The sequence below is a fragment of the Physeter macrocephalus genome, chromosome 13, assembly GCF_002837175.3.
Source record: "Physeter macrocephalus isolate SW-GA chromosome 13, ASM283717v5, whole genome shotgun sequence".
NCBI classification, from domain to species: Eukaryota; Metazoa; Chordata; class Mammalia; order Artiodactyla; family Physeteridae; genus Physeter; species Physeter macrocephalus.
The window spans coordinates 83342250-83367884 of NC_041226.1; the positions used below are offsets into that span (position 1 = coordinate 83342250).

Here is a 25635-nt window from a genome sequence, read left to right on the forward strand (position 1 = left end):
AGGAGGCGCCGGCGACGCGCGGTTCGCCCAAGGGCGCTCCCACGTCCCCGCTTTCCGGCCTCCGGAGCGTCGGTGCAGCCGAGGCCGCGCACCCGCTCCTGCCGGCGGCCCCACTTGGCCCAGCATCCCGGAGGCCGCCCCGTGCAAGCGCGGCCGCCGCGGGGAGGGGGCGCCCCAGGACCGGGGGCTCCACACCTCGAGAGGGTGTGGGTCGGCGCCCCTGCCCTTCCCGCGTCCGGCCCGGCTCAGTGCCCAGCGCAGAGTCGCACGCCAGGAGTTTGCGGAGGGGGCGCACGGAGGGGGCGCGGAGCGGCCGCCCCCCACCCCCGCCCCGGACCCCAGGCCGGGGGATCCCCCCGCCCCCGCCCCTCGCAGGGCGCCCACCTGGCGGCGGGGCGGCGCGCCCCAGGGCGGCGAGTGCGCGCGCGCGGCCGGCGCGCTGTCCCTTTAAACGGCCCGCGGCGCCTCCCCCGCGCGCCCCGCCCGCCGCGGTGCGGCCCGGTGCTGGGCGCGGCCGGAGAAAGTCCATGTGAGCCGGAGCGCCGGGCCGCCGGAGCACTTCCTGCCGCAGGCCGGACCGGGCCGGCGCCCGCAGGTACCCCAACTTCGCGCCGCCCGCGGGTCCCACCGCCGCACTTCCCGCGAACTCCGCGGCGCGCCCGCCCTCGCCTGCCGCAGTGCCCAAGTTCGCGCCGCGCGCCGCCCGCGGAGCTGGCCGGCGGCGCCCGGGCCTGGGGAGGCGCTCGCCCGGGCCGGGCCGCGCCCCGCCCCGCCGAGCGGGCACCCGGGCTCCGAGCGTCTCCTCTCCCGCCGGGTTTCTCGGGGCGCTCGGGACGCTCGGTCTCCCCCGACCGGACGGACGGAGCCCAGCCCTCTGGGGTGGGGAACCCGCGCGGGCTCGGCCTGGGGACACGGCCCCGGGGACACGCCCCTCCCTCCCGGGCCGTCCGAGGGAGGGACCTGTTGGGCACCCAGCCATGTGTCCCCTGGCTGTATGTTCTAGCTGAGCCTGTGCTGTGTGGTGGGGGGCTGGGCGGGGTGAGAGCTCCCTCCGTGGGCTGGCCATCTGGTAGAGCTGGTCTTCTGAGCACCCCGCGCGCACACCCCTGTAACCCGTCTGGTCTGGTCCGGGTCTCTCTCCAGGTCTCCCCTTCCCATCCCCCCACCTTCCCCTCCGCTTCCCTCTTGAGCTCCAGACCCCTCTCCCCTCGCTCCCCCCAGTTTGCCCTGATGACAAAGGACGCGGTTCTCTGGGTCTCGGCACAGGTGCTTCTCAGCGTTCCGTGCGGGGTGTCGTCTAAGCCCCCCACAGACCCCAGGAGGGGTATCTTCAAGTGTTGGCTCCATTTTAGAGATGAGGAAACAAGCAGTTAGATGAAGGATTAAGCAGCGGGCACTGCCGTCCACCTTCCAACAAACCCCCTTGCCCTTCTTCCTGTGGCCCTCTGTGGTGTCCACCCCTCCCAGGAGGCCGTTGGCATTCTCCCGTGGGACAAGCCACCGTTTGTTGGTACCTTGGCTGGAGCCTGAGTGGAGGAGATGGGAGGGGGCGAGACCCAGGGTGGTTGGCCCCCTGCTGTTTCGGTGAGCTGGCTGGAAGGGGCACAGCAGTAGAACAGGATATCACTCGTCCCCTCTAAGTGGCAGAGATCGGTTCTCGGTGGTCACACCCAGGCGGGGTGGGCGCCGGACGTGGTGTCTGAAACCGCGGTGACTCGGAGCCGGCTTCCTTCTTCGGCCTCTGCTCTGCAGCCGTTCCGAGCCTCCTGCAGAATCTTGGACCAGGAGAAAAAGCTTGTGCATTTTCTGACACGGGGACACCAGGCCACCCTGGCTGCCCGGAGTGCTTCTGGGTTCTTTGTCTTGGATGTGCTGGGACACTCAGAGAGGCTGTCTTTGGGAGGTGGGCTCGTGGGTGACTTTTAACAGAACCCTTAAAGCCTCTCTCTGTTTTCCAACTAAAACGTGAGATGCATTATTCATATAAGAGAGACGGTGGTGATGGCAAGTGCTGAGCTGGCATTTACAGCCTAGGTTCCTCGGGCACCTCTGCCTCTAGGGCTCAGCGTGCTTCACTTGCAGCCTGGGCTGGGGTGGGCCTGGGGCCCCTCCTGGGACAGAAAGTAAGAAATGTGGCTTTGACCCTTTCAAGGATGTTCCCAGGGCTCCACCCCACGCCCCTTCCTCTGAGGTCTGTGCTCCCAGGAGTGCAGAGCCAGGTATGGGCTGCACCGGACACGGACTCCCTCCAGGCCCCCGGGCCTTCCGGTGCATCTATGGCACTTGCCATCGGTAGGGTTGGGAGTCTCAGGCACCTGAGGCCTCGTTCCCTCCACCCTGGGGAAGCAAGTCTTGTCCCTGCAGCCCATGCCCAATCTGCCCCCTTCCAGGTTACCCTGTCCCGTCTCGCCTGGCTCTTCTCCGGCCTGGTCCCTCCCCGGGTTCTGTTGTCCTGCTGGGGGGTGGGGGGTGAGATGAGCTGCCCTGGCTGGGGGCAGGGTGGGGCACGTCTGCCGAGCCGTTTGAGCGGGAACTGCGGCCCAGATCACGGCCCTTCGCTCCTGATTCTCCAGCGTGTTTCTCCCAAGAGCCTGCAGACCCCCGTGTAACAGGCGCACCTGGGGAGCTTGACCCGGGCTGGGTTCTTGTGACAAGACAAGCTGCCTTCCAGGATCTATCGTGTTCGCTGGCCGGGGCCTGGCTCCTTCCCGTGGCCGGTGTCCCCGAGGGGTGTCCCGGCCCAAGGAACGTGGCCTTCAGGCCCGGTCTTTTGAAGGGGAGCAGTGTCTTCGGTACAGTTGGAGGGGTGTCTGCCTTCACAGGGACAGGGGCCGCCGGTCCCTGGCTGGACCCAGAGCTGTTCCGGGCTGTAGGCAGCCCCACTTCGGGACCCTGTAAAGTCTGGTTGGGTCTGTGGTCCAACTGGGGGCTGGTGAGGGGCTTCAGGGCCTCTCACTGCCTGCCTGGTCTGCAGAGAGCTCTGCCCGGCCCATCCACGTTCTGGACCCTGCCCAGGCCTCTCCGAATGCCTCATTTGCATCCAGCACGCTTTCCCAGGCACCCCCTTGGTCCTCCCCGAGGTGAGCAGTCTGGCCCTCGGGTACTTCCAGGTGGGGCCGGAATTTAGGATCAGAGACAGCATCTTCATTGGTGTCCTCACCCCAATTCAGAGATAAGAGTGACCCCCTCACACCGTGGCCTTGGGCGAAGCCTGTGTGTCCGCCCCTGCCCTCCACACCCACGTTCCCTCTCTTTCCTTGTGTCCTGAGCCACCGAGGTTGTGCCTGGGAGGCTACATCGTGCCCGACCCCCGCCCCCCTCCTCCCTATCCTGGGCTCCAGGGACCCAGGCCGCTGGCGGTGGGGTTGGGGGTGGGCGGAAGCAGTCCCCTTAGCGAGGCCGGAGGCGCCACTGCCACCCACCCTGCCTCCTGAGCAGCCAGGGATCCTGGCGACCTCTGTTTCTCTTTTAGCATATCCTTGCTCTCACCAGGCCTGGCTCTCGATGAGATCATTTGCAAAGTATGCTTCCCCGCTGGCCCGGGCTCCCTCATTGTGTCACCTGCAGCTGCTTGCTCACTGGGAGCTGGCCTTCCTCTGCCCCGGCCTCTGGCCTTTGTCATTTAAAGTTCAGGTTTTGGAAGAAGGCGCCCCGTGGGTGAGGGTCTCAGCAGGTGGGGCAGGCACAGAGGGGTTTGGGACATGAACTTGGGAGCCGGGCTCCCTGGTGGCCGGGCTCCCTGGTGGCCGCCTTTGCGGTTGGCACCCTCAGAGTGGGGCGGCCCCCACGAGGACACGGACAGTGGGGGACACTCACCCCTGCCCGGGCCTGGGAGCGTGTCTGAGCAGGAGGAAAGGAGCTGGAATCTGATGCCACACTGGGCTCTCTGGGGCCCGCCCCGCCCCCAGCTTCCGCTGGCTGGACCTGGGTCCAGGCAAGGAGGCACTTAGGAGCCGGACCTCTGAGGTCTCTCTCAGGTCACGTCCAGCTCAAGGCTTTGTGACCTTGGGTGGGTAGCTTACCCCCTCTGAGCCCCACCCTGGCCTGTGTGTTGTGATGCTACTGCTGCGAGGCCGAAGGTGAGCAGGCCTGGCCTGGGGGCCCTGTGGGGATGCCCCCCTCCCTGGAAGTGGACCAGAGCCAGTGAGGGGTTCATGCCCCTTTAAGGGGAGGCTGCTTCTCAGTCTCCAGGGCGGATGGAGGCATACTTTTCTCTGAGGTGTTGGTCTCTGGTCCCATGCAAATGAGAGGCTGGCTCTGGGTCTCTCTGAAGGAATCTTCCCCCTCCCCCTTGGCCCTGGGCCCTGGCATCCAGGAGGGCACATGGCCATGGATGGGCTGGGAGCTCCTGGGCCCCGCCCCGTGTCCGCCCGTGTGCCTGGGAAGAAGCAGGGCCGGGGGCGGGGACCGCAGGGGCCTGAAAGTGCCCATATATAGTCACTGGGGTGAGCAGTGAGCCCGGCCGGCCGTGGGGCTGTGTCCCAGGCCCAGCATCAGGCCCAGCCCCCAGGTCCTCGAGGGCGGGCTGGCCCTGGGTGAGGGGCATGCTGAGGGGAGCTGGATTTGGGGCGAAGCATCAGATATAGCAGCAGGCACAGGTTTGGTGCTCCAGGAGTGTTTGCTGATTGAAAATAAAAATCTCCTGGGTCCTTGGTAGTCTTGGCCAAGTGTATTTCTTGAGACACCATTTTTGAAAGTTGGAGGCCGTAACATGTGGCTTGCCCTGTAGGCCAGAGCCACCGAGGGCCCCTCACTGAGGTCTGGGGGCGGGATGCCTGCTCGTCTGCACCCACAGCCCTTGCCCCACAAAATGCCCCCTTCATTATGGTGACACCCCTAGATGTCCCCTCCCCATCCCCACAGATGGCTGGCGTTTTCCGGAAGAGGGCCTCCCTCCCTCTGTTCCTGGACACTGCCTGGAGTCCAGCTAGTGGGGAAGGGGCAGGGCCTGCCCGCGCTGCTGGTGGTCTTTGCAGGAAGTCTGCTCCGAGTGCCCCTGGGTTGTCCTGGGTCCCGCGGGGGCAGGGGGGGGACGGGGTGGGGCTGGGGCCTCCCCACCCTAGCCCTGGGCATCTGCCTGTCTTCCTAACTCTCCCGTCCCAGTCTCTGCACCAAGAGAGGAGAAGCAGCCGCCTCTGCTACATTCCGACTTTTGTGCTGTTAAAAATCACAGTGTTAACATAGTTTTGCTCCTTTAATTTAGTTTCCATTGCACTGCTAAGCGCCTTTGTTAAATTTTGTATATTGATACTTTTTGTTGTTGTCAGCAGTTTTTTTTTTTTTTGCAGTATAAAGCTATTAGGATGAGAGAAGATTAAAAAGATACATTACAATTAAAATGTTAATGAAATCTGCATCATACAACTTTCGAAACCCTTTAGGCATTAATCTTGCCTGTGTCATGTCCATTAAGTGTGGTTATTCTTATTCCACACTGACCCCTGCTGAGAGATTTGTGCTATAATTGGGTTTTTTGTTTTTTAATAAAAAAGAAAAGAAAGCTTTTAAGAAAACAGAGATTGAGTGGTGGCCCCCGCTCCTGCATGAAGAGAAAAGGAGGGAAGGGGCTCCCCTTGGGGGCGGCCGTGGGCCCGCTGCCTCCTCCAGGCCCTGGCCTCGGTCCTCTCTGCGTCCCTGTGGGTGACCGGCCACTCCGTCCACGCAGGCCCTGCCCCTGCTGCCCCCCCAGGGGGACCGAGTGTGGCCGTGTGCTCAGACCTGTGTCCACGCCAGGACCGGCTCACCCGTGGCGGGAGGGTTCGCCGTGGCCGCAGTCGGGCTGTGGGTGTGCAGGGGTGCAGGATGAGCTCGCCTTCCTGGGCCGGGCCCCCGAGTCCAGGTGCTGGGTGAGGGGCTGCAACAGGGAAGTCCTGGAAGCGCCGATGGTTTTGGTTTTGCGTTTTCAGGACCCCGCGTCCACACGACATGCGCCTGGACGTCTGGTGGCGTGGGCACTGGAGTCTCCAGCACGAGGCGGGGGCTGGGGGCTGGGGGGCTGGGGAGCGCCCCCCTGGCCTACCCCCAGGGGAGTTGGGACCCCCGACGAGAGCGTGCCCTAGGCGCTCCTTTAACTTCTCTGCACGGACTCACCCTTGACTGTGACCGTGGCCGGGGCCGGGGCCCGTGGTGGTTCAGATCTGGGCGGTGCCCCTGCTGGGACGCACCCCTGGCCCGGGCGAGGCCCGGGCAGTGTGGGGCGTGGGGCTGGCCCGGGCGGCCCGGGTCTCGCCAGCCCCCGTGCTGCAGTGACAGGCGTGGCGCTGGGAATCTGGTCAGGTGGTTGGCAGGGGGCTGCAACAGATTTCATGTCTGTGTGTTTTTGCAACACCTTTCTATAAAGGGAAACATAATTTAAAATATGATTACTTAGTGTTGTAACAGCCGCCTCAGCGCTCCAGCTATGCCGAGATCATTATCAGAGGCTGATATTAACTTGCAAGGAATATTATGCAAATTGCCCGCTGGCTTCTCCGGGAAACCTTCTGCCGGGATGGGGATGTGCGTGGGGTGTGGGGCACGGGCGGGTCCCTCCGGGGCGACACCCCTGCATCGCCGGCCCATCAGCCGTCGTCGGTTCCCGGCCGTGTCTCAGGACGCTGGGCCAAGTCTGTCCCCTTCCTCCACACCACTTCCTCTCGCCCCTTGTCTGTGTTGGGAGGAGGTGGGGGGGGCGGACACGGGGAGCAGTGGGGCAGGATGGACCCAGTGGAGGCTTCGGGGCAGGGTAGGGGCTGGAGGCTCACGTCCCCCAGGCTCGCCACTGGGCCCTCTGCTGTTTGTTGAGTGGGTGTTGCCACTATGTCGGGCCCTGGCCGCCGCGTGGGAGAGCGGTGGTGGGATTGGCGTGGGGCCCTGACTGCCCCCTCACACCTGGCCCCTCCTCGAGTCTGCAGGTGGCTCCCTCGCTTACCAAGCGTGGTGCATCCGCCCTGTTTTGTGAACGCTGCTCTGGGGGTTCCCCGTAGGGTCCCTCAGCTCCAGGAGGGCAGCGGTGTTTGTTTGCCGGTGGAGAGGACAGGCTGGAAGGGGCGTGAGCCTTGCGGTCACCCTGGGGTGTAACGGGGGTGGGGGGTGAGATCAGTTTCCTGGCGTTGGGTAACAAATGACCGTAAACCTGAGGGCTTAAAGCAACAGAAATTTACTCTCTCACAGTCTAGAGGCCAGAGGTCCAGAATCAACGTGTGGGCAGGGCTGGTTCCGTCGTCTCGAGGCTGTAGGGGAGAATCCTGGCCTCTTCCAGCATCTGGCGGTGCTGGCAATGCTTGACGTTCCTTGGCCTGTAGACGCATCACTCCCATCTCCAGAGCTTAACTAATTACATCTGCAAAGACGCTGTTGGCAAATAAGGTCACGTTCTGAGGTTCCAGATGGACATGAATTTTGGGGGGACCCTAGTCAACCCGGTGTGGCCAGGTGGGCGCAGAAACCCTTTAGCGCCTGGAGGGGAGCGGCAGCCTCAGAAGTCGGGGCGGCCTTGCTGGCCGCCTGGCTCCGCCCTGTGCTTTGCCCGGGAGGGTGGGCAGCCGGACGCATGGACGGTAGCCGCTGCCCCGATGAGCGCCTGGGCCGCGGGCGTGAAGGGCCAGCGCAGGCTGGGAAGTCTGGAAGGACCTTTGGCTCAGGAGCTAAGCCGGGGTCGAGGGCGGGAAATGGGGCCACTGACAGAGGAGGATTTTCCTGAGACAGGAGTGTCCGCGGTTACGTAAGTTTGGGCACAGGAGGCAGAATTTGTGTTAATTGTCATAACCCAGTTTAGCGGCCCATCCTTGTCCCGGGAAGCAGCCTGGAAAGGAGAGGGAGGTGGGTCTCAGTGGAGTCCCCGGGGCTGGACCCCAAACTGCAGCGCAGACTGGGGCCACCGCGGCCCTCCAAGTCCTTCCTCCCTGTGTCTCTTCCGTCCCGCAGAAGAAAAATAAGGGCATGAAGTGAGAAGAAATGGCCAAGAAATGGAGGCAAAGAGAAAGTAAGGGCAGAGATGCCTCGGGAGGAGCTGGGTGCCCAGCATGGGTCTGGAGGAGGCCACGGCGTCCAGGCGGTGAGGCGGGCCAGCCCGCGTTGTGCCTCTAGACCTCGGGGGCCCTGCCGTTCCTGGACCGTGACCTCAGGCCGCTGTGGCGGGCCTGAGGGGGGGCACGTTGGCAGGGGGCTCATGGCATGGGCCTCAGGGTCTCTCCTGGAGGAGGAGCAGGGTCCTCGGGTCCCCCTCACTCCTCTTCCCGCCCGGCTCTGCCAGCCCAGCGGCCCCAGCTCGGTCCCGGTGCAGGTGACCGCCCGGCCGGGCGAGGGCCTGGGAGGCTGCCGTGCAGTTTTGCGCCGGGCCTTTCTTCACATTCCCAGTAACCCGGGGAAAGTGGGAAGTCCCCCCACCAGGCCTCCTTGGGAGTTGGCCCCCAGCTCTGCTTGGGGGGCTCCTCGGTCCCTCCCCCACCCCACCCCACCAGCTGCCTGGCATGGGGCTTCTCTCCTGGGAGGACAGGCGACGCGATTTGCTGCTCAAGCTCGGAAGGAAGGGTCCCCGCCACGTTCAGAGACTCGTTTCTGAGGGTTTTCAGGACGTCTGGCCAGGACTTGGGGTGGACCCCAGGGGGCGGGCGTTCGCCAGGACTAGACACCCCTTCTCCGCGGTGGGGGCACGGTGACGTGGCTTCCTCCAGCCTCCTGGCCCCGCTGTCACTGTCACAGGTCTTGAGTGTGCTGGAGGAGCCCCTACCCTCTGCCCAGCGCTGGCAGCTGGGGACGCTAGTTCTGATGCCTGAGGAAAGGGTTAAGAGAGGCACAGCATTAAGCTTACAGAGAAGCTGCGCGTACCGGACACAGAACTTCTTCCAGACCGTTTGAGAGTAGTGGCCCCTTATTGCTGGGCGACCCACTGAAACAAGGGCTGCCTGCTGCCTGCCTCACCGCAGCTCCAGCGGTCACTGAGCGGCCCCAGTGGCTCCCACGCCTGGGCCCTTTACAGCCAGAGGGTCACTGTGGAGTTCCTGTCCCAGGCAGCTGTCAGGTCTGCTTTTAAAATTTTAATTAAAAAAAATTCTAGTTACTTACACGTAAAACCTACCATCTTAACTACTTTCAAGCATACAGTTCAGGGGTATCGAGTTCATTCACATTGTTGTGCAACCGTCACCACATCCGTCTCCAGGACTCTTTCATCTGCCCAAACTGACACTCTGTCCCCATTAAACACTCCCTCCCCTCCCCCCCGCCAGCCCCGGGCCCCGCCGTCCACTTTGTGTCTCTGTGGGTTTGACTCCTCTAGGGCCGCACATGGGTGGCATCACACGGAATTTGTCCTCTGCGTCTGGCTTTTGGTCAGCATGATGTCTGTGAGGCTCGTCCCTGCTGTGGCCTGTGTCAGGATTTCCTTCCTTTTTAAGGCTGAGTTTAGTCCACTGTGTGGATGGACCCCGTTGGGTTTATCCTTCCTCCGTCCGAGGACACGTGGCTGTTTCCACGGTTGGCTGTTGTGAATGGCGCTGTGTGAACACGGATGTGCTCGTGTCTGTCCAAGTCTTGCTGTGTCTGTTAAGCTTTTTCAGCCTGCAAGGTCTGAGGTCTTTCCTTGGCTCCTGTGACCTTGCCCCCAGGGCCCAGGCCAGTTTTGCAGAATGCCCCCGGTCTGGGCACGTCTCGGACGGCGGTGGTGCGGCCGTGCCCCTGTCCTGCCGGCTGGAGGTGGCCCGTGGTAGATTTTGTCCGGTCACTTAGGGGAATTTGTCTCCTGTGTGTGTTCCTAAAGCGACCCCAGCATGGGGGTCACGGCCAGGGGTCTGCGTGGGAGCAGGGCAGGATACGGGGTGTGGGGCAGGGGTGGGTGTGGGGCAGGGGTGGGTGTGGGGCAGGGGTGAGCGTGGGCCGCACAGGACCCTGTGTGCAGGGAGGAGTTGGGTCTTTGGCCCTGGAACGGGAGGCTCTTGAGTGGTGAGGGGTGTCGGGTCTCATCAGCACCGGCTGCTCCCAGAAAGGCGGGTCCCGTCCTGGCTGTCAGTGGCCACGTCCCTCCAGTGTCCCGCATGGAGAAGCTCTGAGCTGGGCTCTGGGCTGCTGCTGTCACAGCCCCTGGCCCCCGGCCCACTCTTCCTCTGGGCTGTAGGGCTCTGCGAGGATGAAGTAGGAGGTGTACCCAAGCCTGGCCCCCTCCTGCCCACGATGAGCCCCGGGGAGAAGCGGGGTCGGGGAGAAGCGGCTTCCCTAGCACCATTTCCCGTGTCTCCTGCATCTCCCCGATCTGGGGCTGCACCGGGGCCATCCTGGTACTTGGCAGATGTTGTCTGAGTCTGAGCAGATCTGTCCAAAACCAGCAGGTCCCCGTTCCCTCAGATCCCGGGTCAAGGTCAGCGTCGGCGGGCCGGGGGGTTGTGAGTTTCCTAGGACTGCTGAGACACAGCCCTGCCGACTGGGCCGTCTGAACCAGCAGAGGAGTACGCTCCCCCGTTCCGAGGCCAGAAGCCCCCCATCAAGGCATCGCAGGGCCGAGCTCCCTCCCGCCTCTCCCAGCCCCTGGCCACGCGGCTTCTCCTGTGAGCAGATTTCCCTCTGCTCAGGACACCGGTCGTTGGCTTCAGGGCCCCCCTAAATCCTCCAAGACCTCATCTTAACTAACTGCTCACGCAGAAACCTTGGTTCACTTACGGTCACGTTCTGAGGTTCCAGGCGGACACGAATTTGGGGAACCCTATTCACCCCAGCAGAGGGGTGAAGGCCAAAGTGTCTACCTGGCCCTGTTCCCTTTTCTCCATGGCTGCCCCTCCTCCCCAGTCTTGGAAGGAACTGCCGTACTGTCCCCGTGTCTCCAGATCTCAGGTTGGGCCCCCCGCCCTCTGACCTCCTGTCCAGCTCCTCTAGAACGCCCAGCCGGGCTGTTTGGCCTCTGGCTCCGCTCTCTTGGGGACGGCTGGAGCGCAAAGGCCTCCTGTCTGGTGGGATGGCCCCCTTGCTGCAGCTCAGAGGGTTGTGAGGTTTCCAGCCCAGTGCCAGAAAGGCTGTTTGCGCGCATGGAGTTCTCCATCGGAAAGAGGGCGTGGAGGGGGCTTTGGTCTGATGACTTTCATGTCGGCCTGCACGTCTAACGGAGTAGGAGTTAGGAGTAGTAGGAGTTTCGCAGCCTCAAAACGCACAGGATCAGCCCTCTCGCTCCGAGGTTTGACAGGCTGGAGGCAGTCGGCATGAAACCCTGGTCAGAAGTGGTCCGTATGTGAGGGTAAAGTTAGCAAGGTAAAATCGGCTGCTTCTGGCAAACATGTCTGCTTTTCCTTGCGGGGAGAAGGACAGAAGGAAACACCTGGAGGTTGGGAGTGGCCGGTGTCACCGCTCTGGCTGCGAGCCAGCCTCACCTGCTCGAGGATGGTGGGACCAGGGCTCTGCGGTGGCCGGCTGGCCGCTGACGGGTGTTGGGCATGGCGGGCCGGGACCCCTCCACCCGCCGGCCTGTCTCTCGGGGTGAGGGCAGGGCCCGCCTTCCTCCCACCGGGGGCTCCAGGAGTGGGGTTTTGTGCCCGAAGGGGAGGCACTACCGGGGGGTGGGCCTTGCTCCGCAGCACCCACGAGGCCCCACCTTGGCTCCTTTATGTGTCGCTCGGCGTGACTCTGAGGGCCCTGCCCCATGCTTTTTGGGTGAGGGCGCCCCACGGGCACCAGGGAGAAGGCAGGTCTAGCCACGGGCACAGGCCACAAGGTGGAGGCTTGGGATGGCCCCGCTGGCTGCTCCGTTTCATCAGACCCCCGCGGCCCTTTGGGAGAAGCCCCTCCGCGGCCCCGCCCTCTGCAGGGAATACCAGGTGGTCCTGGTCTTGCCTGGGTGGTGAGCTGGCCCAGAGCTGCCGTCAGGCCACGCCAGGGCCGAGCGTCTTTGCCCGCTCATGTCACGGGAGGAAACAAGGGCCCGAGGCGTGAGTCACAGAGCAGAGCCGGGGGTGGTGATAGCTGTGCCCACTCATGGGTTTCTTGGGGTTCCAGGGTGCTGCCCTGGTGGGCTGTGGTGGGGCAAAGACAGCCGGACCTCCTGGGCAGCAGCGGCTACCTGGGCCAGGTGCATCCGGGTGGACGGAGCTGGGTCAGGACAGACTTGACCCTGGGTGAGGATGGCTGCACGAGGGACCAGCAGGAAGGGGCAGCGTGTCCTCATCCTGGGTGGGGTGGGGGTGAGGGGTTGCCCCTCCCCTGGCTCTCGGGTATTCCTGAAGGTTTCAGTTCTTCCTCAGTGTTTCTTAACTGAGCTTTCGTAATAACTATAACTGCACGGAGCCCCCGAGCGGGCCCGCTCCGAGCCCCGGCAGCTGTGATTACATTGCAGCCCCTGATTTCCAAGAAACCTCGCGAGGGAATTTGTTCTAGCCGCAGTGGACGCGGGTGCCCGGCACAGCCTTCCCGGACGGCTTGTAGCAGGGGGAGCACTTGCCCGGCCTGGGCGGGAGGAGGGGCTGGTGCTGGCCTGTTGCCCTGGCCTCGGCTGGCCTGGGTGGCCAGGGGAGTGATGCTTGCAGGGCGTTGGTTAACAAGGTGGGCCAAGGTAGTCCCTTGGGAGCTGGCCGGCCTGTGTCCACCCGGCCGCCCTTCCCTCTGGGTTTCCAGCGGCCTGGGAGCCTGGTGGGTCCCGAGGTGGCCATCCCAGTTCTGAGTTTGATTTGGTCTCTCTTCTAGGGAACTCTTTCCTGTGTCCCTCGTTGGTTCCAGAACATACGAACACGTGGGAGCAGACTGTTTCTTTTCCCCGAGACCATTGGAGACCCTTGACCCTGGGCTGTAGTGTTTCTAGGTCAGCCTCTTCCAGCACCTCCCCACATCCCCATGCCTCCCGGAGGGGCTGCTGGTCCCCAGGCCATCCCCGCTGCCCCCAGGCAGCTGGAGGAGCCACACACTGGCTCCTGCCCAGGCTCACGTGGAGACGGGGCCTTCCTGGGGCCACGGTCACAGCTGCTTGTGATGGAGAGGGACCAGTGGGACCTCCGGTGCCGGGCGGGGCCCGGAAGTGCTGTTGTCACGGTGATGAACAGCACAGGTGTGGTTACTTATCCTTAAAGTATCTTAACACTAGTGCAGGGAACTGGTCTGTTTCTCTCACTGCCTTCCAGCCCCCTCGCCCCAAAGTGCGCCGTCTGGAAACGTGTGACACCCCAGGTGTGTAGGGTGCTTGGCAGGTCCCGGGGATGCTGGAGAGTCTGTGCCCCCCACAGGCCTCCCGGCTCGGGCGTCTGGCTGGCTCCTCTCCCCGAGCCCTTTCTGCTTTGGGGTATTGGAGGGCACCCCTTCCCAGATGCCTGGAGAGGAGAGCCCCCACCTGCGCCACCCCCCGAAAACTACGACGAGCAGGGCACCGGTGTCCTTTGTCAGCTGATTCCGTGCAGTCTGGGCCAGGCCACTTCTGCACCGACCGTGACCTTAACAGCACTGTCTAAGACCCCACTCGGTGGGCTGACCCGTGGGCCGCTGTAGAGCCCACAGGGCTGGAGGCGGAGGTGAGGTGGGCGGGCCTGGGGCCCCGCGGGCCACGGGCCGGGTCCTGCTTCCAGGCTGTGCCTTGACGTGGTCACGGGCTGAGGAACCAGGGAGCTGGGACCTCCCAGGGGCCCTGGGCAGCCCGGGGTCTGCAGACCCTGCTCCACCTGCCTGGCCCTGGCCGTCGGGCCTCTTGCTGGTAGGGAGCGTCCTCTGCCTGGAAGCTGGGGGGCGGCACCCCTGGCTGATGCCACCGGGCTCAGCCTCCGAAGCTCAGGCCCCCGCTGCGGCTCGCGTTTGGGGATCGGCGGGTGGGCCTCCCCCTTGGCCCCCCGCCCCCTTGGGCCCCTCACGTTCGGGGTCCCCCTTGCCCGGGACGGGAGGCTCAGACACACACACACGAGTAGTTTTCAGGTTCTGTCCCCTAAATTAATATAGTGTGCACCTTGTTTTAAAAAGCCACGATTGAAGTCAAATTAACGTATTTACCTTCGGTGCTCCCAGGGGAACCGTTAGGGAATCGCAGAGGTGCAACGGCGGCTGCCACGTGCGGTGACAGTGCCGGCTGCTGGCGAGGGCGGCACCCGGCTCTCCAGGCCTCCCGGGCAGGTGGTCCTCGCGAGCGCTCACCCCCAGCCTCCCCTGCAGCCCCCCTGACGCTTGCAGGGGCCCCGGGGCCCTCCTCCCCGGATGAGGCAGAGGAAACCAGGCAGGGGACTGTGCTGTGGCCCCGAGGACTCGTGACCCCACCTACCCCACCCACCTCGCTGGCTCTTTCCTCTGGGCTTCGCTCAGCCCTTGTGGCCAACGCCCAGGGCCTTCGTCCTCCTCTCTCTGGTGTCTGCTTTTGGCCCAGGAGCATTTTGTCCTGAGTCCTGTCTGTGGATGAAGAGGTCTCATGTCCACTCTCAAGATCCAGGCTCCAGTTCTCAGGCCAGTGAGCGGGTTCCTTCCCCACCCAGAGCCTCAGTTTCCCCATCTGTAAAATGGGGTAATGGTATTTATTCTGAACTTGAATTAAAAGAGGACACAGGACCTGGGAATTTAGGCCATTGAAACCAGCCCTGGGATTATTTAGGGAGCTTCCCCTCCCCCGCCCCACCCCACACACATGTCTGCTCTTCTCAAGGAAACTGGATTCTAAGGTCAAAGGACCTGAGGTTTTCTGGATTCAGGGCTTGGGGGAGTGAGGGTCCTGGGGAGACCCGGGCTGCCCCACCGCAGGGTGGGGCACATGCCTGGGCCTTGGGCCTGTGGACACACTGTCAGTGGGTAGGCATTGCCCCCCCTGCCCCCGACACTATATTTTTAAAAACCTGTGCATGGATTTTTTAATATGCAGCACTGAAAATTTTATGATCAAAAAACTATTAATAGAGTGATCGTATTTATCTGATTTTCTCCTTTAAAAAGCACACCTTTGTGTAACGAAGTACAAACTAATATTTAAATTCATTGTTCAGTTCTCAAACTGCTTCCGCCTACCTTTTATTACCATGTAAGTGGATATCTTAAGCACACTTGGCCGTGTAGTCTACAGAAAAGGGCAAAGATCTCAAGCGCACAGTTTGATGTATTTTTTTTCTTAATTTATTTTTGGCTGCGTTGGGTCTTCGTTGCTGCGCGCGGGCTTTCTCCAGTTGCAGCGAGCGGGGGCTACTCTTCGTTGCGGTGCGCGGGCTTCTCATTGCGGTGGCTTCTCTTGTTGCGGAGCACGGGCTCTAGGCGCACGGGCTTCAGTAGCTGTGGCACGTGGGCTCAGTTGTTGTGGCTCGCGGGCTTTAGAGGGCAGGCTCAGCGGCCACGGCTCACGGGCTTAGTTGCTCCGCGGCATGTGGGATCTTCCCGGACCGGGGCTCGAACCCGTGTCCCCTGCGTTGGCAGGCGGACTCTTAACCACTGTGCCACCAGGGAAGCCCCAGTTTGATGTATTTTTATGCAGCCAACACACCTGTGTGACCAGGGTGAAGGTGAAGGCTCGGCTCCCAGTCCCCCACGCCCTGAATCCTGAACCTCTCGTGGCTGGAAGAGTTTGCTCTTCTTGAAGCTCCCGGAGACGAGTGGGCCCGGCTTCTGCTCAGAACTGAGACTTTGAGATGCGTCCCGTGGAACGGATCTGGAGGGGTCCTGGGGGGTGGTGTTGCCGGGGACTCTTCCACGATTTCAGTATCTAATCTGTTGTGGGCTGTGGGTTCTTTCCGCTTTGGGGCTGTTCTGAACACCCTCTGCTCGGAAGGTTACAGGTGCAGATGCTGGGCGAACGCCTGGCGGGGCGAGGAGGCTGACCCCCGCCCCCGCAGACCCTGCCCAGGACAGGTGCGTGACCTGCCTGGAGTCTGTCTGCATCCCCGGTGACTGGTGCCCTGCCTGCCTTCTGTGGCATTCTTTTTGTGAGCCCCCTCCCCGCTTTCTGAGCCTCGCTTTCCTTGACTGACTTGTAGCATTCTTTAAACATTCTGACCACACCGCCTTGGTTTTATAGGCATCGCATCCCTGTGGTCTTTTCACTGTTAATGGTGGACTCTTTGAATTCTTGATTTGAATGAAATACAGTTTACCAACAATTTCCTTTATGATTAGGGCTCTTTGTGTCCTCTTGGGGACCCTTCTACCAGAGGTCACATTTCTCTTTTATTCTTGAAGTTTGATTCTTATGCCTTTCACATGTAGTTCTCATGAAGTATAACTTTTAAAAAGTTTTTTTAAATTGTGTTACAGTATCCATGACATAAAATTTACCATCGGAACCATTTTTAAGTGTATAGTTCAGTGTGGCATTAAGTACATTCATATCGCCGTGCAGCCATCGCCACATCCGTCTCTAGAATCTTCCCATCTTCTCAAACTGAAACTCTGTCCCCACAAAACTTGCACTCCCCCTCCTCTTCTCCGGCCCCTGGCCCCCACCGTCTCCATGAAGCTGACTTCTCTAGGTCCTCCCGTGGGTGGAATCCTACGGGATCTGTCTTCTGGTGACCGGCTCATTTCACTGGACAGGGTGTTCTCCAGGGTCATCCATGTCGGACCCCGTGTCAGGATTCCCTTCTTTTTTAAGGCTGAGTAATATTTCACCGTCTGAGCAGGAAAGCTCGATCAAAGAGCATTTGAGGAACTGAGTGTATTTATAGTCACTGAAGAAAGAACGTTGCACTCAGACTGTGCGGTTGGTTACACAATTGCTGAGTGTCCCCCAGGCGAGAGCACCAGCCCCCTTGGGCAGTGCTCTTTGCTTCTGGGCAGAACTCATCATTTGCATCTCTTCTGGGCACAGCCTGGTTTAAGAGTGAACAGGTCACAGCATCTGGGACATAATATCAGATAGCAGACCAAGCAGAGGTAGCTCCAGTCCCCTGGAGAATGAAACAGTCCCGGTGGCCTCGTTGGCCGGTCCCTCCTGTGACATGGAAAGGGCACAGTCACTCTTTACTGTATTTCCAAGTGTTTGATAATCATTCAGCATCCCTCTGCGATCATAATTTCCAAGTATAGTTTTTAGAAGCGGGTTTTGTGTTCTGATTCATCACATGCCTTGGTAAGAGGGCAGCCTGTGGAGGACGACACCAGAGCTGTTGGGTGCGGGGCAGCTGCTAAAGCTGGTCAGTTTCTCTGCATTTCACAAGGAGGCTCAGCTCCGTTTTCAAGAAGCTCGCTAACTGCAGAGGTGGGTTTTTGCTCTTACTGATCTCCCCCCGGAGCCTGGGAGCCCATGCGTGTTGCCAGCGGTGGCCCCGGGTTCAGGCTCGGCTGCAGGAACGCCTTGTCCAGCTCCATCAGGGAATAAAAGAGACCACATTCCCATGGAACTGCTGCAGATAGCTACATTGCCATGAAAGGTAAAGGGACTCTGGAAAAGTATTTGTTTCTGAATTCGGAGGCCTTGCGGAGAAGGCACACAGTGTACGGAACGTTTTGTGTAGTTTGCAGAAGTGAATCTACTGCCTGGAGGGCTCGAGCTGCATCGGGATGGAAGAGGAGGGTTTTCTTCCCCCATATTCCAAGGCCAACCCCACAGTTAGATCTTGCTTATTGTGGTCAGCAGGGACCTTGGTCAGCAGCCCATCACTTCGTGGACCTAAAGACATCTGGAGACCTGGCCCCCTCCCATGGTCGGGTAAGAGCCGTCTAAGGGCGAGCCCACGCAGGGCGCCTCCTTGGGAGATGGCGCAAGTGGGCAAGTATGTCCCTCTTTGTGGACAGCCCCCTCTGGCCTGTGGCTTCTGGGGAGCTGAAGCGGCCTGTGGATGACCGGATGGGATAGGCTCCTTTCACAGGGCAGCGAGCGGCGCCAGCCTGGAGGAGGAGACGTCCTGCAGGAGCCTCGAGCAGAACCATAGCATGAGGGTTTGCTTGCTGTTTCCCAGAGTAAGAGCGTAAATGGATGGTGAGGGTGGAGGCCAGCATGGAGCTCCTGGAAGGGAACGCGTGAGGGTTCTGTTCCCGTGGACGGCACTGGATGGGCCAAGCTGAGTCCGGGAAGGCTGGCTCTGGATTTTTTTTTTTTTTTTTTTTTTTTTTTTTTTGCGGTACGCGGGCCTCTCACTGTTGTGGCCTCTCTTGTTGCGGAGCGCAGGCTCCGGACCCGCAGGCTCAGCGGCCATGGCTCACGGGCCCAGCCGCTCCGCGGCATGTGGGATCTTCCCGGACCGGGGCAAGAACCCGCGTCCCCTGCATCGGCAGGCGGACTCTCAACCACTGCGCCACCAGGGAAGCCCTGGCTCTGGATTTGACGCCTCTTCCTGGGCAGTTCTTCCCGTGGAGTTGAGAATTACAGGACGCCAAATCCAGCATTCCCCAGTTCATCAGCTGAAAACAGTAGTTTATGATTGACTCTGGGAAACTACAGAGAACAGTCAGATGTCAAGTCCGACTTCATTTATTTCAGGGTCTGATTTGGGGAAGATGAAATCGGTATCGTTATCAGAAGAGATGTGGGTATTTGATGAAGTAGAACACTGAATGGTTTCAGCCTGGCTGTCTATTAATCAAAGGGACAACACGTTAAAAAAAAAAAATCTTAGAAATCAGTAACACCTTTCTAAGGAACCTTAACTGCTTGGGGAGAGAAGAATGTTAATTTTAAAAAAAAATATCAAGGATGTGACTAGCGCAAAGTACTGAAAGTTACTCTGGGATGAGCGGTGAGGGTGGCGGTGAAGCACCCAGGTCTCCTCGTCCTGCGGTGATGCAGACTCTACACGCCAGCACCGGTCACCATTTTCACACAACACCAGGTTCTTGTTTTACAAAATATAATGCTTGGCAGTAAAGGATCCATAAGCAAAAAGTTGTCTCACGAATAAGCCCATCAAAACCAAGCAAATTTTGCCCAAATTTTAACATTTCATGGCTTCTTTTCTGACTCGTCATGTCCAGATATTATAAACCCAAGGAAATAAGGATTCCTCTCTATGAACCTCCCGCAGTGCTCTCTGTGTCCATCCTAGTTTTTATCTTCCCCATCCCCTTTCACGTGCTGGGGCAACCAGACATTCCACTTTAGAGCAGAACGCCTCTTTTCCCCGTGATAAGGAAACACACCCTTCGGTGTGCTTGGATGTGAGCCGCGCTGCTAGTAGCCCCATTTTATTAGTTTTGCCTTTTAACTCCCGTAACTAACTTCTCCCTGATCAAGAGGGCTGCAGGTGATAGGAGGGACATGATAGGGACCTTCTTGTCTTACGTAAACGTCTTAGCCCATCAGGCAAACCCAGAGCACACCTGTCAGCATCCCCCCAACACACACACGTGCCTCTCACACCTTGTTAAAGTGGCCGGGAACGTGGACATGGAATCTGGTGAACACGCATGAGAAGCAGAGTGTGTGTGTTAAAGCTCGGCTTACTGACCAGTGTTTGGATCCTATACTTACAAATTATCCATCTATCTAAACATTAGTAGTTAATTAAATTTAATATTAGTATAGGGTGTTAAAGTGAATGAGGATTTTGGGAATTTTAGGTTGATATACCACACAGTTGCTTTTTTTTTAACTTTGTATTTTGAGATAATTATAGATTCACGTGCTGCTGTGAATAGTACAGAATGGATGGATAAACAGAAGTGGTCCATCCCTATGATGGAGTATTGTTTGACCATAGAAAGGAGTGAAGTACCCTTGAAATGGGTGAATTTTATAGTGTATGAGTTATATCTTATTACAGCTGGTATTAAGAAAGATAATACTGAGAGACACAGTGGACCCTTTGCAGGAACCCCCTGGGGCTGCCCTTTCGCAGCCCCCCACCTCCTCTCTCCCGCCCCTTGTACCCTCTGACGGTCATTAACTGCCCGGGTCTCTGTTTCTGTAAGCGGTCCTTCTCCCCTACGCTTGCCAGCATTTGGTGTGTTGCTGTTTTTCGTTTCAGCCATTCTGATAGGTCTGTAGTGCATCTGTTTGTAGTAATTTGCATTTCCTAGATTGGTAAAGGTGGTGGACATCTTTCATGTGCTAATTTGTGTGTCCTCTTTCATGAGAAGTCTCCATGACTTTAGCCAATTTTCTCTTTTTTTTTCAGCACATGTGTATGTATATCGTTTATTTTAAAAACTGGGTTCTGAGCATACATCTGGTTTTATAGTTTGGTGTCTTCACTTAACATACTGCAGGGGCTTCCCTGGTGGCGCAGTGGTTGCGCGTCCGCCTGCCGATGCAGGGGAACCGGGTTCGCGCCCCGGTCCAGGAGGATCCCACATGCCGCGGAGCGGCTGGGCCCGCGGGCCGTGGCCGCTGAGCCTGCGCGTCCGGAGCCTGTGCTCCGCAACGGGAGAGGCCACAACAGAGGGAGCCCCGCATACCACAAAAAAACAAGCAAACAAACAAAAAAACATAACTGCAAATATTTTTCATGTTATCAATATTCTCCTGTGATTTTTCTTTAATTGAAGTATAGTTGATTTATGATGTGTTAGACAAACAAACAAACAAAAAAACATAACTGCAAATATTTTTCATGTTATCAATATTCTCCTGTGATTTTTCTTTAATTGAAGTATAGTTGATTTATGATGTGTTAGTTTCTGGTGTACAGCAAAGTGATATATATATATCTATATATATATGTATATATATATAGACATATATATGTATATGTATATATAATTTTCCATTATGGCTTATTACAAGATACTCTAATACTCTTTTTCGTATTCTTTTCCATTATGGTTTATTACAAGATACTGAATATAGTTCCCTGTGCGATATAGTAGAATCTTGTTGTTTATCTATTTTATATATAGTAGTTTGTATCTGCTAATCCCGAACTCCTAATTTATCCCTCCCTACCCACTTTCTCGTTTGGTAACCATAAATTTGTTTTCTATGTCTGTGAGTCTGTTTCTGTTTTGTAAATAAGTTTATTTGTATCACATTTTAGATTCCACATATAAGTGATATCATAGGGTGTTTGTCTTTGTCTGACTTACTTCACTTAGTGTGATAATTTCTAGGTCCATCCATGTTGCTGCAAATGAAGAATTATTTCATTCTTTTTTTTGGCTGAGTAGTATTCCATTGTATGTATATGCACCACATCTTCTTTATCCATTCATCTGTCAGTGGACATTTAGGTTGTTTCCATGTCTTGGCTATTGTGAATAGTGCTGCTGTGAACATTGGGTGCATATGTATCTTTTCGAATTAGAGTTTTGTCTGGGTATATAGCCCAGGAGTGGGATTGCTGGATCATGTGGCAACTCTATTTTTAGTTTTTAAAGAAACTTCCCTACTGTTTTCCACAGTGGTTGCACCAATTTATATTCCCACCAACAGTGTAGCAGGGTTCCCTTCTCTCCACACCCTCTCCAGCATTTATTATTTGTAGACTTTTTAATGATGGCCATTCTGACCAGTGTGAGGTGATACCTCATGGTAGTTTTGATTTGCATTGCTCTCATGATTAGTGATGTTGAGCCTCTTTTCATGTGCCTATTGGCCATCTGTATATCTTCTTTGGAGAAATGTCTATGTAGGTCTTCTGCCTACTTTTTGATTGTTTTTTGTTTGTTTTTTTGTTACTGAGTTATATCAGCTGTTTCTGTATTTTGGAAATTAATCCCCTGTAGGTCGCATTGTTTGCACATATTTTCTCCCATTCTGTAGGTCGTCTTTTCATTTTTTTTAATGGTTTCCTTTGCTGTGCAAAAGCTTATAAATTTGATTAGGTCCTATTTGCTTATTTTTCCTTTTTTTGGGAGACTGACCTAAGAAAATATTGCTATGATTTATGTCGGAGAATGTTTTGCCTGTGTCCTCTTTTAGGAGTTTTATGGTATCACGTCTTATATTTAAGTCTTTAAGACATTTTGAGTTTTGTGTGTATGGTGTGAGGGAGTGTTCTAACTTCATTGATTTACATGCAGCTGTCCAGCTTTTCCAATGCCACTTGCTGAAGAGACTGTCTTTTCTCTAATGTATATTCTTGCTTCCTTTGTTGAAGATTAATTGACTGTAGGTGTATGGGTTTATTTTTGGGCTCTCTATCCTGTTCCATTGATCCATATGTCTGTTTTTTGTGCCAACACCTTACTGTAGCTTTGTAGTATTGTCTGCAGTTTGGGAGGGTTATGCCTCCAGCTTTGTTCTTTTTGTTAAGGATTGCTTTGGCAATTCTGGGTCTTTTATGGTTCCATATAAACTTTAGGATTATTTGTTCTAGTTCTGTGAAAAATGTCATGTCATGGGTAATTTGTTAGGGATTGCATTGAATCTATATATTGCTTTGGGTAGTAAGGCCATTTTAACAATATTAATTCTGCCAATCCAAGAGCATGGGATATCTTTCCATTTCTTTGAATCATCTTTAGTTTCCTTTGTCAGTGTTTTATAGTTCTCAGCATGTAAGTCTTTCAGGTTTATTCTTAAGTATATTATTTTTTTGATGTGATTTTCAAAGGGATTTTTTTTTTACTTTCCCTTTCTGATATTTCATTTTTACTCTAAAGAAATGCAACAGATTTTTGTATGCTAATCTTGTATCCTGCTACCTTGCTGAATTTATCAGTTCTAGTAGTCTTTGTGTGGAGTCTTTAGGGTTATCTATATATAGTATCATGTAATCTGCATCCAGTTTTACCTCTTTCCTTCCAATTTGGATGCCTTTCGTTTCTTTTTCTTGTCTGATTGCTGTGGCTTGGACTTCCAATACTATGTTGAATAGAATTGGTGAGAGTGGGCATCCTTGTTGCAGATTCTGGGTTTTTTTTTTAACATTATTGCATTGGGGGGGTGGGTTCCAAGCAGAGGTTTTAAATTTGGATAAAGTAGTCAAGTTTATTAGTTTTTCCTTATGGAAGAATTCTTTGCATAGTCCTAGATCCCCAAAATATTCTCCTATACTTTGTTCTAGTTTTAAGTTATACATTTAGGTTCTGATCCATTCTGGGTTAATTCTTGTATCAGCATGAGGTTTAGCGTGAGGGTCACTTTTTTTGCCTCTGGACGTGCCGTTGCTCCACCACCACTTGCTGAAAAGGCAGTCCTCCACTGATTGCTCTGCATCTTTGTAAAACATCAGTTAGGCATATTTGTGGGTCTGTTTTAGGGTTATCTATTCTGTTCATTAGCTTGTCTGTCTATCCCCATACAGTCTTTTTTTTTTTTTTTAATTACCATTTCTTATTTATTTATTTATGGCTGTGTTGGGTCTTCGTTGCTGCGCACAGGCTTTCTCTAGTTGCGGCAAGTGGGGGCTACTCTTTGTTGCAGTGCATGGGCTTCTCATAGCGGTGGCTTCTCTTGCTGCGGAGCATGGGCTCTAGGCGTGTGGGCTTCAGTAGTTGTGGCTCGCAGGCTCTAGAGCATAGGCTCAGTAGTTGTGGCACACGGGCTTAGCTGCTCCACGGCATGTGGGATCTTCCCGGACCAGGGCTCGAACCCGTGTCCCCTGCATTGGCAGGCGGACACTTAACCACTGCGCCACCAGGGAAGTCCCCCCCTACAGTCTTGATTACTGTAACTATATAGTAAGTCTTGAAATCAGGTAGACTGATTCCTCCCATGTAATTCTTTTCCAAAATGGTCTTAATCATTCTAGTTTTGTTGCCCTTCTATATAAATTTTAGAATAATCTTGTCTGTGGTTACAAAAAAATCTTGCTGGAATTTTGAAAGGAATTGTGTTAAACCTGTATATCAATCTGGGGAGAATTGACATCTTTACTGTGTTGAGTCTTTCAATCCATGAACATGGTATGTCTCTCCATTTAGTTAGACCTAGATTTCTTTCAATAGTAATTTGTAGTTTTCAGCATGTAAGTCCTGTACCTGTTTTGTTAGATTTACATGTAGGTATATTTTTTTGAGTGGTTGTAGATGGTATTGTATTCTTAATTTTAGTAATTGCTAGTACATAGAAATACAGTTTATCTTATATCCTGTGACGTTGTCTACGAAGACAACCCTGTCATCTGCAAACGGGGACAGCTTTATTTCTTCCTTCCAATCTGTGTGCATTTTCTTGCCTCATTACACTGTGTTGAGTATGAGTGGTGAGCAGACATCCTTGCTGTGATCCCCATCTTGAGGAGGAAGAGTTAACTGTAAGATTTTTGTAGATGCTCTATGTCAAGTTGAGGAAATTCTCTGAGAGTTTTTTATCATGGATGGATGTTGAATATTGTCAAATCCTTCTTATGCATTGAATGATATTTTCATGAGGTTTCACTGATTTTCAGATGTTGTACCAGCTTGTATCCCTGGAATAAATCCCACTTGGTCATATAATTCCTTTTAAATGTTGTGAAAATCTGTTTGTTAATATTTTGTTGAGGATTTTTGCATCTATATCATGAAGGACCCTGGTCTGTAGTTTTCTTTCTTTGTATCATCTTTGGTTTTGGTATTGGGATAAATCATAAAATGAATTGGAAAGTGTTCCTTTCTCTTCTATTTTCTGGAAAAGATTGTATATATGTGGTGCTAATTCTCCTTTAAATGTTTGGTAGCGTTCTCCAGGGAAACCATCTGTGCTTAGAGATTTCTTTTTTGAGAATTTTGAAATTAAAAATTCAATTTTTAAAATAGTTATAAGACTATTTGAATGCTCTGTTCATTGTGGTAGTCCCCCCCCCCCTTAGGAATTGGTTCATTTAATTTAGATTGTCAAGTTTATGTGTTAAAGTTGTCCCTATTATTGCCTTATTATTCTTTTGACATCTGCAGGGTCTGTAGTGATACCCCCAATACCTTTCTGATGTTGGTAATTAATTTGTCTTTTTTCTCTTTTTTCTTTGTCAGTCTTGCTAGAGGCTTGTCAATTTGATTGATCTCAGAGAACCAGCTCTTCATTTCATTGATTTTCCCCTCTATTGATTTTCTGTTTTCAGTCTTACTGATTTCTGCTCTTATTATTTTTCTTCCTTCAGCTCGTTTTGGGTTTATTTTGTTCTTTTTCTGGGTTCTTGAGATGAGAGCTTAGGTTATTGATCTGAAACTTTTCCTTCTTTCTAGTACTTGTACTTAGTGCTGTAAATTCTCCTCACAGCTCTTAAGTGGTGTCCCACAAGTTTTGATATATTGTATTTTCATTTTCTTTTAATCCGATTTTCTTGAGACTTCCTCTCTGACACATGGATGAGTTAGAGGAATGTTGCTTGTTTCCAAGTGTTTGGAGATTTCCCTGTTACTTTTCTGTTATTGATTCCAGTTTGATCCCACTGTGGTTGGAGAACACATTCTGTATGATTTCAGTTCTTTTAAATTTCTTGAAGTTTGTTTCCTGGCCCAGGATCTTGGTGTAAGTTTCATAGGCACTCGAAAAGAATGTGTATTCTGCTATTTTGTGGTGGATGGTTCTGTAAATGTCGATTGGATCCTGTTAGTTGATGTTTAGTTCTCTGTATCTTTGTTGATTAACTTTCTAGTTCTTTCAGTTGTTCAAGAGAGGGTTTTGAAGTCCCCAACTCTCTTTCTACTTGTTTGTGCTTCATATATTTTGCTGTTCTGTTGTCTGGTACATACACAAGATTGCTATGTCTTCTTGGTGATTGACCCCTTGACCATTGTGAAATGTCCCTCTCTGTCTCTGATAATTTTCTTTGCTCTGAAATCTGCTTTATTTGATATTAATATAGAAACCCTTGTTTTAAGTTTGCATGATTTATCTTTTTCTATCCTTTTTTATTTTTTTAAGTTTTATTAAATATAATTGATTTAAATCAAGTTAGTTTCAGGTGTACAGCAAAGTGTATAGTTTCAGGTGTACAG

The 25635-nt window shown here is 54.9% G+C and overlaps 1 protein-coding gene across 3 annotated transcripts in view; it reads left to right on the top strand.

Annotated features, from left to right (window-relative positions):
- Nucleotides 1-496: 496 nt before the first annotated feature.
- Nucleotides 497-25635, top strand: part of NACC2 (NACC family member 2) — a 76103-nt gene continuing 50964 nt past the window's right edge. For all 3 annotated transcript variants that reach the window (XM_028497336.2, XM_024126455.3, XM_024126456.3), the window contains exon 1: nucleotides 497-595. The gene's annotated coding sequence lies outside the window, so the exon portion shown is untranslated. The remainder of the gene's footprint in view (nucleotides 596-25635) is intronic.